Source organism: Mauremys reevesii, linkage group 1 (assembly GCF_016161935.1).
Source record: "Mauremys reevesii isolate NIE-2019 linkage group 1, ASM1616193v1, whole genome shotgun sequence".
In the NCBI taxonomy this organism is placed as follows: Eukaryota; Metazoa; Chordata; order Testudines; family Geoemydidae; genus Mauremys; species Mauremys reevesii.
The window spans coordinates 357,507,784-357,521,263 of NC_052623.1; positions in this window are offsets into that span (position 1 = coordinate 357,507,784).

A 13,480-nucleotide genomic window follows, 5' to 3' on the forward strand; every position below is an offset into this window, starting at 1 on the left:
GAGCCACCGGGGCTTAACAACCATGTAAAAGAAGCAGTGAGAGATAAAAAGACTTCCTTTAAAAAGTGGAAGTCAAATCCCAGTGAGGCAAATAGAAAGGAGCACAAACACTGCCAACTTAAGTGCAAGAGTGTAATAAGAAAAGCCAAAGAGGAGTTTGAAGAATGGCTAGCCCAAAACTCCAAAGGTAATAACAAAATGTTTTTTAAGTACATCAGAAGCAGGAAGCCTGCTAAACAACCAGTGGGGCCCCTTGATGATCAAAATTCAAAAGGAGCGCTTAAAGACGATAAAGTCATTGCAGAGAAACTAAATGGATTCTTTGCTTCAGTCTTCACAGCTGAGGATGTTAGGGAGATTCCCAAACCTGAGCTGGCTTTTGTAGGTGACAAATCTGAGGAACTGTCACAGACTGAAGTGTCACTAGAGGAGGTTTTGGAATTAATTGATAAACTCAACATTAACAAGTCACCAGGACCAGATGGCATTCACCCAAGAGTTCTGAAAGAACTCAAATGTGAAGCTGCGGAACTATTAACTAAGGTTTGTAACCTGTCCTTTAAATCGGCTTCGGTACCCAATGACTGGAAGTTAGCTAAAGTAACGCCAATATTTAAAAAGGGCTCTAGAGGTGATCCCAGCAATTACAGACCGATAAGTCTAACATTGGTACCGGGCAAATTAGTCGAAACAATAGTTAAGAATAAAATTGTCAGACACATAGAAAAACATAAACTCTTGAGCAATAATCAACATGGTTTCTGTAAAGGGAAATTGTGTCTTACTAATCTATTAGAGTTCTCTGAAGGGGTCAACAAACATGTGGACAAGGGGGATCCGGTGGACATAGTGTACTTAGATTTCCAGAAAGCCTTTGACAAGGTCCCTCACCAAAGGCTCTTATGTAAATTAAGCTGTCATGGGATAAAAGGGAAGGTCCTTTCATGGATTGAGAACTGGTTAAAGGACAGGGAACAAAGGGTAGGAATTAATGGTAAATTCTCAGAATGGAGAGGGGTAACTAGTGGTGTTCCCCAAGGGTCAGTCCTAGGACCAATCCTATTCAATTTATTCATAAATGATCTGGAGAAAAGGGTAAACAGTGAGGTGGCAAAGTTTGCAGATGAGACTAAACTGCTCAAGATAGTTAAGACCAAAGCAGATTGTGAAGAACTTCAGAAAGATCTCACAAAACTAAGTGATTGGGCAACAAAATGGCAAATGACATTTAATGTGGATAAATGTAAAGTAATGCACATTGGAAAAAATAACCCCAACTATACATACAATATGATGGGGGCTAATTTAGCTACAACGAGTCAGGAAAAAGATCTTGGAGTCATCATGGATAGTTCTCTGAAGATGTCCACACAGTGTGCAGAGGCGGTCAAAAAAGCAAGCAGGATGTTAGGAATCATTAAAAAGGGGATAGAGAATAAGACTGAGAATATATTATTGCCCTTATATAAATCCATGGTACGCCCACATCTCGAATACTGTGTACAGATGTGATCTCCTCACCTCAAAAAAGATATTCTAGCACTAGAAAAGGTTCAGAAAAGGGCAACTAAAATGATTAGGGGTTTGGAGAGGGTCCCATATGAGGAAAGATTAAAGAGGCTAGGACTCTTCAGCTTGGAAAAGAGAAGATTAAGGGGGGATATGATAGAGGTATATAAAATCATGAGTGATGTTGAGAAAGTGGATAAGGAAAAGTTATTTACTTATTCCCATAATACAAGAACTAGGGGTCACCAAATGAAATTAATAGGCAGCAGGTTTAAAACAAATAAAAGGAAGTTCTTCTTCACGCAGCGCACAGTCAACTTGTGGAACTCCTTACCTGAGGAGGTTGTGAAGGCTAGGACTATAACAATGTTTAAAAGGAGACTGGATAAATTCATGGTGGCAAGTCCATAAATGGCTATTAGCCAGGATGGGTAAGGAATGGTGTCCCTAGCCTCTGTTCGTCAGAGGATGGAGATGGATGGCAGGAGAGAGATCACTTGATCATTGCCTGTTAGGTTCACTCCCTCTGGGGTACCTGGCATTGGCCACTGTCGGTAGACAGATACTGGGCTAGATGGACCTTTGGTCTGACCTGGTACGGCCGTTCTTATGTTCTTATGTAGATACCCAGCAGCTAGAGTGGTGTTGCTCAAGTAATCAACTTGGGCTGGTGGTGGGTTACAAATCACTTTAGTACTGAATGTAGGGAGCGTGAAATGCTGTTACCAACGTGTTGGCATTATTGTATGAATGAAAGGGAGCAGAACTGTGCTTAACCTGTCCGAATGAGGGGACCACCCTCAGTTGAAAAGACCTTGTTAAACCAGAGACATGAATGCCAGAAACCTGTGAAAGTAAAATGGGTGGGGACAGGTGTCCCAGCCAGGAGGTGTGAACTCTTCCTGGGGGGCCCCCTCCACCCGCAGACGGGTTTACGCCATTCCTCCCCACTGCTCAAAGAAAGAGCTAAATAGGCTTCATTATGAGCCTCTTTGTTATTTTAAAGGCTCAGTCAGAGCTGAAATCAGTTGTGGTGGGACTGTGTTTCTGCCCAGCCTGCAAAGAGCTGAAAATCACTAAGAGACGGACGTGCAGAGGTCAAAGCAGAGAGGCAGGTGGCAGCAGAAGGTGACTGACATGACGAGTGGCTGGTGAAGCAGTGAGCAGAACAGGCCGCTGGCGAGGCAGTGAGGAGAACAGGCCGCTGGCGAGGCAGTGAGGAACCGCGGCTGGAGGGACGGCCAGCAGAGAGGAACCACGGCTGGTGGGTCAGCCAAGCGGCGAGGAGCAGCTGCTGGCAAGGCAGCCAACCAGAGCAAGTGCTCAGATGCAGAGCAAGCAAGGTGCCTTCTGCCCCGGGTGGGAGGTGAACTCACACAGATGCACCTCTGAACCCTGGGTCCTCTCTGACCAAGGACAGCCCCCGTGAGTGGGGTATGGAGAGGAAGCGGAGAGAGGCACAGAAAAGGAACTTTTGGTTGTAGAACTCAAGAACATGAGGCAGAAGACTCTGCCCCAGGCACTCTGGGGTGGGCGTCCTGCTCACAGTGTTATGTTTATGAATCCTGTTTGTGGCATTTTTCCCTAATTAATGCCAGGTGACTTCCCTCCATTCATTAAAAGTTTCTTTTCTACACTCAGACTCTGTGCTTGCGAGCAGGGAAGTATGGCCTCGCAGAGGCGCCGAGGGGTGGTGTGTAATTTTCCCAGGTTACTGGGTGGGGGCTCGAGCCAGTTCTGTGTTGTATCGATGGAAAGGAACCCCCAGATATTGAACCTGGCCCTGGTTGCTGCCGGCTCCACCTGGCAGAAGAGTTACACATAGGTAAAGGCACCTGAATCAATTCAAAGGTGAAGCCAATGGCGCCGATCCACTAGTGATATAACAGGATGGTTTGGAGCCGGAGCATTAATCTGGAACCAGGAGGGCACTGAGACCCTGGGGGAGCACGATCAAACTTTCGAACACAAGCTGTCTGGGGCTTACCTAGCCCAAAGAATGAGCAAAGCAAGGAACTCATGAACCGAGAACTTCTGCATGTATCTAACGTGCATGATGTCATTAATTCATGTAAAGAAGAACAGCCTAAAGTAAATGAAATAATCAGCCAAACCAGTGAGGATCATCAAAGCAGGGCAATCGCCAGGGCCATGACACATTCTGTGCGTGGGGGGTGAAGGACATAAATCCACACCGTGTAGAGGTCAAGCATAGGAGCTTATTACACACAGCGCTGGCGGCGTGTCACCTTGTTTATTAGGCTCAGAGACACTGCCAATTAATTGATTACAATGGAATATATGAATTTTCCATGGAGGGGGGAAGTGACGGGGTAGGCAGTTCCACACCCCGGGATAGGTTTTGCAGCAAGACAAGATATGCACGTTAGCCAATGGTTAAAAGGTTACATAATGTCTCCTCCCATGGTCTCAAGTTAGCAAGTTAACATTTAATTAATACTTTGATAAACTGTTATTAGTATAAAATATATATGTTGAATTCTGATATGGGGTCCATAGGAATGGGTAGCTCCTCTGATTGTCCAGCAGATACATTCCTAGGGGTTAAAGCAAAGAAACAGTGAAAGTACACCTCTACCTCGATATAACGCTGTCCTCGGGAGCCAAAAAATCTTACCGTGTTATAGGTGGAACCGCGTTATATCGAACTTGCTTTGATCCGCCAGAGTGCGCAGCCCCGCCCCCACCCCGGAGCACTGCTTTACTGCATTATATCCGAATTCGTGTTATATCTGGTCGCGTTATATTGAGGTAGAGGTGTATATGGCAATAAAGATTGTCTCCTTTATGTCTTAAGGCAGGCATTGGTCCCTTGGAAGGGAGGTGGGAGGATGCATTAGGAATCATTAAAAAGGGGATAGAGAATAAGACTGAGAATATATTATTGCCCTTATATAAATCCATGGTACGCCCACATCTCGAATACTGTGTACAGATGTGGTCTCCTCATCTCAAAAAAGATATACTGGCACTAGAAAAGGTTCAGAAAAGGGCAACTAAAATGATTAGGGGTTTGGAACAGGTCCCATATGAGGAGAGATTAAAGAGGCTAGGACTTTTCAGCTTGGAAAAGAGGAGACTAAGGGGGGATTTGATAGAGGTCTATAAAATCATGAGTGATGTAGAGAAAGTGAATAAAGAAAAGTTATTTACTTATTCCCATAATACAAGAACTAGGGGTCACTAAATGAAATTAATGGGAACCAGGTTTAAAACAAATAAAAGGAAGTTCTTCTTCACACAGCGCAGTCAACCTGTGGAATTCCTTGTCTGAGGAGGTTGTGAAGGCCAGGACTATAACAGGGTTTAAAAGAGAACTGGATAAATTCATGGTGGCTAAGTCCATAAATGGCTATTAGCCAGGATGGGTAAGGAATGGTGTCCCTAGCCTCTGTTTGTCAGAGGGTGGAGATGGATGGCAGGAGAGAGATCACTTGATCATTGCCTGTTAGGTTCACTCCCTCAGGGGCACCTGGCATTGGCCACTGTCAGTAGACAGATACTGGGCTAGATGGACCTTTGGTCTGACCTGGTACAGCCGTTCTTATGATGCCATTTCTTATACTGACATGTGCCAACTTTTCATAAAATCAAGGTTGGATCTGTGGGAAGAACATCTCCCTACAGAAGAGACTAACACAATAGGAACAGGGATTCTTTGTTCAATCTGCAACTCTGAATAAGACACAATTATTTAGTTCTTAGCTCCAACACCTGGCAATTTGCTGACTAGTCTTATTTTAGCAAAACAAGATTATCTGTTTCCCCCCAGCTTTCTCTTAGCTGATCACTATTTGCTAGGCCTCTGGTCTCTTGACCAAACTCTGGACTTTGGGTCTGGAAAAGAGCTGGCACAATCCATACACCAGGTTGTTATATAAAATGCACATGGATTTTACTCCTTCAGGGGGTATGCACTAGACAAAATCAAAGCCACTCTTTCTGATATAGAACACAGTAAATCACCCTCTGCAATCCATAAAGCTTGGAAAGATTTAGTTTCTCCTCCATACTGTTGCCAGATAAGGTCTGGAAAGCCCCTCACTTAAGAACATAAGAACAGCCATAGTGGGTCAGACCAAAGGTCCATCTTGCCCAATATCCTATCTTCCGACAATGCCCAGTGCCAGGTGCCCCAGAGGGAATGAACAGAACAGGGATCCATCCCCTGTTGCCCAATCCCAGCTTCTGGCAAACAGAGGCTGGGGACACCATCCCTGCCCATCCTGGCTAATAGCCATTGATGGACCTGTCCTCCATGCACTTATCTAGTTCTTTTTTGAACCCAGTTATATAGTCTTGGCCTTCACAACATCCTCTGGCAAAGAGTTCCACAGGTTGACTGTGTGTTGTGTGAAGAAATACTGCCTTTTGTTTGTTTTAAACCTGCTGCCTATTCATTTCTTTTGCTGACCCCTAGTTCTTGTGTTATGAGAAGGAGTAAATAACTTTTCCTTATTTACTTTCTCCACAGCAGCCATGATTTTATAGACTTGTCCCGTTGGCCACCTGGGGGACACCGACAGGTGCAGGTAAAATGTCTTGCAGACAGTTGCAGACATGTGGGTTCGATCTCCAAACTGCCCAGTGTGGCTGAGAGGCTGTGGAAGTGGGGAAAGGCAAACCGCCTATTGTGGGACTGGTAAATAGAGGGGGGTGGCTGGAAGTAGCCACTTTCGGTGCAGAGCCAAAGATGGTTATTCTGACTGGCCGATGTCACTGCCATTCACTGCACTGATAGGTGGAAAGATCTTACATCCCAGACACATTTTTCATAATGGAACTGAATTACAGGCTGAATTCAGATTACAGGAGGATGCTTTAAAAGCAGTACCCAAGTCTGGGCATCCTATTCCTCAACCTGTGGAACTCTTTGCCAGAGGATGTTGTGAAGGCCAAGACTATAACAGGGTTCAAAAAAGAACTAGAGAAGTTCCTGGAGGACAGGTCCATCAATGGCTATTAGCCAGGATGGGCAGGGATGGTGTCCCCAGCCTCTGTTTGCCAGAAGCTGGGAGTGGGTGACAGGGGATGGATCACTTGGCGATTCCCTGTTCTGTTCATTCCCTCTGGGGCACCTGGCATTGGCCACTGTCAGCAGACAGAAGACTGGGCTGGATGGACCTTTGGTCTGACCCAGTCTGGCCATGCTTATGTTCTTATTCCTCCCTTGAACTTGGTTTGTAAAAGCTTAATAGGCAGGAACAGGGAATTTGGTAGTAAACTAGCCCTTCCTGGTGGGAACAAGTGTACAAAGTGAGACTACATCCACGGTGAAGATTTCAATCAAAGCTTCAGCAGTTAGCAAGGTGATTGTGGTAAATGTTCTTCTGACTTGGTATTGTCGAGTTTATTGGTTGTACAAAATGTTGCAAAATCAAAAACAGAAGTATGTTTGAAATGCTTAATGTAATAAAGTCTATATGGTATGGAGGGTTTTAAGGAGGGAAATGTAGGGATAATTACTTAAGGTTAGTTTAAGTTTGGTTAAGAAAATAATATCTGCTTTATGGTTTGTGGCTAGTATGGAAAAGGCCCCAATCAACACGTAAAAGAAGATCCTGAGAATAAGAAGTAATATTGCTCGTAGTGTGGGAAAATGATTGGGCCAAAAAGGAACTGCTCAAGTGAAAAGCTGCAGTAATAAGACAAAGGAAAAAAACTGTCTTAAAAGAAACAAGCGTAAACCTTCCCACGGCTCTCCTGGTAAGCCAGGTGGATGGCGGGAGGAGATAAGAAGGGAAGGCCTTGGCAGAAGGGAAGGAGCAAGGCTGAACTGCTTCAAACCGGGTTTTGCTAAAGCTAGCGAGTTAGCTGGGGTGTCTAAAGAGAGCGGTGAATGTGAAGGTGCTTTGTCAGACCCGACCTGATCACGCCGGGCACAGCAGGCTGAGACGGTCATCCCCAGGTCTGGCCCGTTTGTAAGTACACTGATCACATGCTTGTGAACACTTTGTTACTGTACTGGGTGTGGTGGCTGCTGGGTTTTAGACAGTCAGACGCGTGTGGAGCAATTGTATAAATACCATTTGGCCTTTGGTTTAATCAAAGACTTTCTGGTTAAATTAGTGTTGCGGTGAGACTCTGCCTGAATAATAACAATCCCAGCCCTGCCTGTAGCACACAACAGTTTAGTTTCGTGGGGACTGAAACGCTTTAGTTTAGCTGACGTCACAGGGCTCAGCGGAGGGGGATTCGGGTGGAATGTCGCGGCCTGTGCTAGACAGACAGTCAGAAGAGATGATCTCTTGGTCTTAGACTTTATGAAACGCACCAGGCACTGGTTGACAGCCCTGGATCCTCCGCCCCCTGACCAGGCCCAGCCTGGGAAGCGGCAGTAAGAGCTTCCCTGACACGATGCCCCCCACCAGCGTGCCTCACCTCCTTAAGGCAGTTCAGTCTCCAGAGCCCACTCACTTCTTGCTCATGGCAGCTTTGATCTGTGGGGACCCCACAGGCTGAGCGAGCCCAGGTTAAAAAAATTTGCAATCTTTAGCCTTCCTTAAATACTCCTCCTTTCGTTTTATGCCCAGTGCGCACGAGTGCGGCGTTGTTTACGGCAGCGGCAAGTTAAGGTAAAACTGGTAAACTGAGGCACAGGGCTCCTTTTAGGGCAGAGGATCTGGGATTCCTGTCAGGAGCCAGTGTCGGGCTGGAGATCTCAGGGGAACAATTCAAAGGGGCTCAGGGTCTGGGGTGCCCCTATCTTTAGCCTGCCTGGCGAGGACAGGGCTGGCATACCCAGAGGAGAGTGTATGCAGATGGGGTCAAGGAGCTGACGGCCAGGCAAGACGCTCTCATGTGGGTGGCAGGAGGGTAACAAGGACACTCAAAATCCTGGTTGCCCCGAGAACCGTCACATGGGTTCCCTGCTAGAAGGCTGTTCCCGGGGTAAAGGTGCCTGTTTAGGACAGTGAAAGGCACCCTAGAAATCCTGCTACTGGAGCTGGTTGGGCAATGGGAATTTTCTAGTAGGAATTAAAAAAGAAAATCCAGCAAACTGTTTTGGTTAAATAAACAAATGGGTTCTCCAAAACTGGGTTTTGGTTTAAAAAAAAATAAGTTTGGCTTCAGAAAATCAAAAAAACCCTGAACATTTTAATCCCAAACTAAACATTTTTACTCAAATATTTATTTTTTTTATTGGGAAAAATGGAAGAACTTTGACAAAAGTGAAAATTTTCTGCAAAAATGTTACCTTGGCCAAAACCCATTTTCCATCCGACAAGGAAAGTGCCTTAGCTCCAGCTCCTGCTGCGGGTAAGTGTGGGCCCAGTGGCTCCCCAGCACCTGGGAGGGGCTTGAGCCAGTGCCGAGCATGGGAGCTCCCTTGGACGGCTGCCACCAGAGCTGTCACTCTGAGCTGCCTGGAGCTCCCGTGATTGGGGGAGACTGAATTAATTGCACTACAGTCGGCTGACTGGGAGCTATTCAGCAGAACAAAAAGCAGACGGGAATTGGGAATATTTCCTTGTAGCCCTGCAGACCCTGGCTGCCAGCCAAACCCGAATGCTAGGGAGGCGTTGCTGGAGATACCATAGACTTGGTCTTCAAAGGGTTGTTAATATCCAGGTGGAGAGCAGGCCATTTCCCATGTCCATGTCTCTTTGCTTCAGGCGTTATCAGCCCTACCCTGACACCAAGGCTAGGAACGGCCACGGGCAGCACATGCACCCCCGTTTGGGGAGGCTAGCCCCCTGCCCCACCTCTTCCGCCCAAGGCCCCGCCCCCACCCCTTCTGACTGAGGCCCCACCCTTACCCCACCCCTTCCAGCCAGCCAGCCCACCAGCCCACGGTGGCCAGAGCAGCCCAGAGCAGGCCAGGGCCAAGTCCTGAGCCTGGCAGCCCAGAGTGGAGCTCTGAGCCCCGCCTCCCCCAGCCTCCCTTACCCGCCGCCCATGAGTCCAGCCAGCGAACGGGTTGTGGGGACAGATTGGGACTTACTCTAGTTAAGGTTACCGGCCACTTCTGATGTTACGATCCGCTTTACAGCTGCTTATCACTTTGCCAAACTTAAACCTCCGGAGGCCTTGGCTTGCTAATACAGTAAGTAATAATTCAACTGATTGATCTGAGGGCAAAACTCTTGGGACAGAGCCATATCAGCAGTTGCTCCTCCGCAGTGAAACTCCACAGCAGAGATCACAAATTGCCCACGCTGGGTGTCTGCCTCGGGCTGATGTGCTCTGGGAAAGTTCAGCTAAAACGGCTCAGCCATTGTGAGAACGAGGTCAGGGGAAAATACCGTGTTTTGCCCATGTTTTTTAAAAAACCCACCTTCTCTCAACCATTTTGCTGAGAAGTTTTAGTGACTCCCTGCTCTGGAGACGGGGGCCTGAAATGTGCAGGGTTGTCCCCTTGGCATCAGGAAGGTGCCTTTTGCCATTCCCATGAAAACCCACCCAACTGGGGCCAAGTCAGGAGCCTCTGAAAAATGTCAGTTTGCACAAGCTCAGCAGAGACTTGCTAGAGTCTAGCAGTTCGAGTCACTGGAGATGCCCGATGCCCTGTGAGCATGGCCCGGCCCCGGATCTCACACGCGTCCACCCTGAGCATGTGCCGTCTCAGGGCTGCAGAGCCTGAGCAGGACTTTCCTGGCAATTGCACCTCGCGGGTGCAGGGGCCAAGAACTGGGAGCCTCACGTCTCTGCTAGGGGCTAGGCCGGGGGAACAGTCGGAGTGAAATGCGGAGGGCTGAGGGCCCTGGCCGGGGGGGATTCTGGAGGGCAGAATGGAACATGGGAATGGGGGGCGGGCGCTGGGATGAGAAGCCAGAGGAGACAGGGACTAGGAGGACTGGGTAGGGGACTGGGATGCTGAGCTGGGGGGAGGGGGAGGCTGGGACATGGAGGTGATGGGGGGTGGATAGGGACTGGGGTGAGGAGCCAAGGGTGCATGTAGGTGGGACGACTTGGGGAGGGAGCTGGGGAAGAGGCAGGGGTCCTGTGGAAAACATAGGGCTCTGGCTCTGAATTCTTTGCGTCCGCGTACAACCTGCGAAAGAGAAGGCTGGCCTGGTGGTGAAAGCACCGCACTGGGTCTCGGGGGAGCGAGGGAGTCTCCCTGCTCCGCCACCACAGCCTGCCCATGTGACCCAGGGCCATCCCTTAATAGCGCTGTGCCTCAGTTTCCCAGCTGTGCAGTGACACTTCCTTTCTGTAGACTAAAACTTGATCCTACCCTAGGAAAAGTGGCTGGGTTTAGCGAGCTTGTGTTCACTAAGCCCAGCCTGACCCGAGTGTATGGTCAGCATCGAGCACAACCTGTCTAGTAGAGGGCTCTAGCCCGCTGCCCATCACCGGGTTATCTGGGCACCGTCTCCAATGTTGCACTCTATGGAAATATGTTAATAAGTGTGACTATAATGTAACTGAAATATGCTTCATGCAAAAGGTCTCTTGTAAGGTATCATTACAATGCTTATGATCTACTGATCATTACAATGCTTATGATCTACAATGCTTATGTGGTCATCCTATATGTTTGCATGTTTTATTTCCATGTCTGAAGTTAGGAGAATAAGATATAAACTTGAATTACTAATGTAAACATGTTAAGTGAAAGCCATTAAGGGTGCATCAGAATCAATGAATTGTGAATGGGTTTGTTTACCTGCAGGCCTTCCTGTGTACGGAGCTTCCAGTTACTAAGTAATGAAGAAGGAGGTCTTACAGAGACATGTAATCATGTCACCTGAACAGGAATCAATCTGGGGGCTCAATCTAGATACGTTCATGGAGGACAGGTCCATCAATGGCTATTAGCCAGGATGGGCAGGGATGGTGTCCCCAGCCTCTGTTTGCCAGAAGCCGGGAATGGGCGACAGGGGCTGGATCACTTGGTGATTCCCTGTTCTGTTCATTCCCTCTGGGGCACCTGGCATTGGCTACTGTCAGCAGACAGAAGACTGGGCTGGATGGACCTTTGGTCTGACCCAGTCTGGCCATTCTTATGTTCTTATTCCTCCCTTGAACTTGGTTTGTAAAAGCTTAATAGGCAGGAACAGGGAATTTAGTAGTTACCTAGCCCTTCCTGGTGGGAACAAGTGTACAAAGTGAGACTACATCCACGGTGAAGATTTCAATCAAAGCTTCAGCAGTTAGCAAGGTGATTGTGGTAAATGTTCTTCTGACTTGGTATTGTCGAGTTTATTGGTTGTACAAAATGTTGCAAAATCAAAAACAGAAGTATGTTTGAAATGCTTAATATAATAAAGTCCATATGGTATGGAGGGTTTTAAGGAGGGAAATGTAGGGATAATTACTTAAGGTTAGTTTAAGTTTGGTTAAGAAAATAATATCTGCTTTATGGTCTGTGGCTAGTATGGAAAAGGCCCCAATCAACACGTAAAAGAAGATCCTGAGAATAAGAAGTAATATTGCTTGTAGTGTGGGAAAATGATTGGGCCAAAAAGGAACTGCTCAAGTGAAAAGCTGCAGTAATAAGACAAAGGAAAAAAACTGTCTTAAAAGAAACAAGCGTAAACCTTCCCACGGCTCTCCTGGTAAGCCAGGTGGATGGCGGGAGGAGATAAGAAAGGAAAGGCCTTGGCAGAAGGGAAGGAGCAAGGCTGAACTGCTTCAAACTGGGATTTGCTAAAGCTAGCGAGTTAGCTGGGGTGTCTAAAGAGAGCGGTGAATGTGAAGGTGCTTTGTCAGACCCGACCTGATCACGCCGGGGCACAGCAGGCTGAGACGGTCATCCCCAGGTCTGGCCCGTTTGTAAGTACACTGATCACATGCTTGTGAACACTTTGTTACTGTGCAGGGTGTGGTGACTGCTGGGTTTTAGACAGTCAGACGCGTGTGGAGCAATTGTATAAATACCATTTGGCCTTTGGTTTAATCAAAGACTTTCTGGTTAAATTAGTGTTGCGGTGAGACTCTGCCTGAATAATAACAATCCCAGCCCTGCCTGTAGCACACAACAGTTTAGTTTCGTGGGGACTGAAACGCTTTAGTTTAGCTGACGTCACAGGGCTCAGCGGAGGGGGATTCGGGTGGAATGTCGCGGCCTGTGCTAGACAGACAGTCAGAAGAGATGATCTCTTGGTCTTAGACTTTATGAAACGCACCAGGCACTGGTTGACAGCCCTGGATCCTCCGCCCCCTGACCAGGCCCAGCCTGGGAAGCGGCAGTAAGAGCTTCCCTGACACGATGCCCCCCACCAGCGTGCCTCACCTCCTTAAGGCAGCTCAGTCTCCAGAGCCCATTCACTTCTTGCTCATGGCAGCTTTGATCTGTGGGGACCCCACAGGCTGAGCGAGCCCAGGTTAAAAAATCTTGCAATCTTTAGCCTTCCTTAAATACTCCTCCTTTCGTTTTATGCCCAGTGCTCACGAATGCGGAGTTGTTTACGGGAGCGGCAGGTTAAGGTAAAACTGGTAAACTGAGGCACCGGGCTCCTTTTAGGGCAGAGGATCTGGGATTCCTGTCAGGAGCCAGTGTCGGGCTGGAGATCTCAGGGGAACAATTCAAAGGGGCTCAGGGCCTGGGGTGCCCCTATCTTTAGCCTGCCTGGCGAGGACAGGGCTGGCATACCCAGAGGAGAGTCCATGCAGATGGGGTCAAGGAGCTGACGGCCAGGCAAGACGCTCTCATGTGGGTGGCAGGAGGGTAACAAGGACACTCAAAATCCTGGTTGCCCCGAGAACCGTCACATGGAGGTTCTAGAAGGCTGTTCCCGAGATAAAGGTGCCTGTTTAGGACAGTGAAAGGCACCCTAGAAATCCTGCTACTGGAGCTGGTTGGGCAATGGGAATTTTCTAGTAGGAATTAAAAAAGAAAATCCAGCAAACTGTTTTGGTTAAATAAACAAATGGGTTCTCCAAAACTGGGATTTGGTTTAAAAAAAATAAGTTTGGCTTTAGAAAATCAAAAAAACCCTGTATCAGAGAGGTAGCCATGTTAGACTGGATCTGTAAAAGCAGCAAAGAATCCTGTGGCACC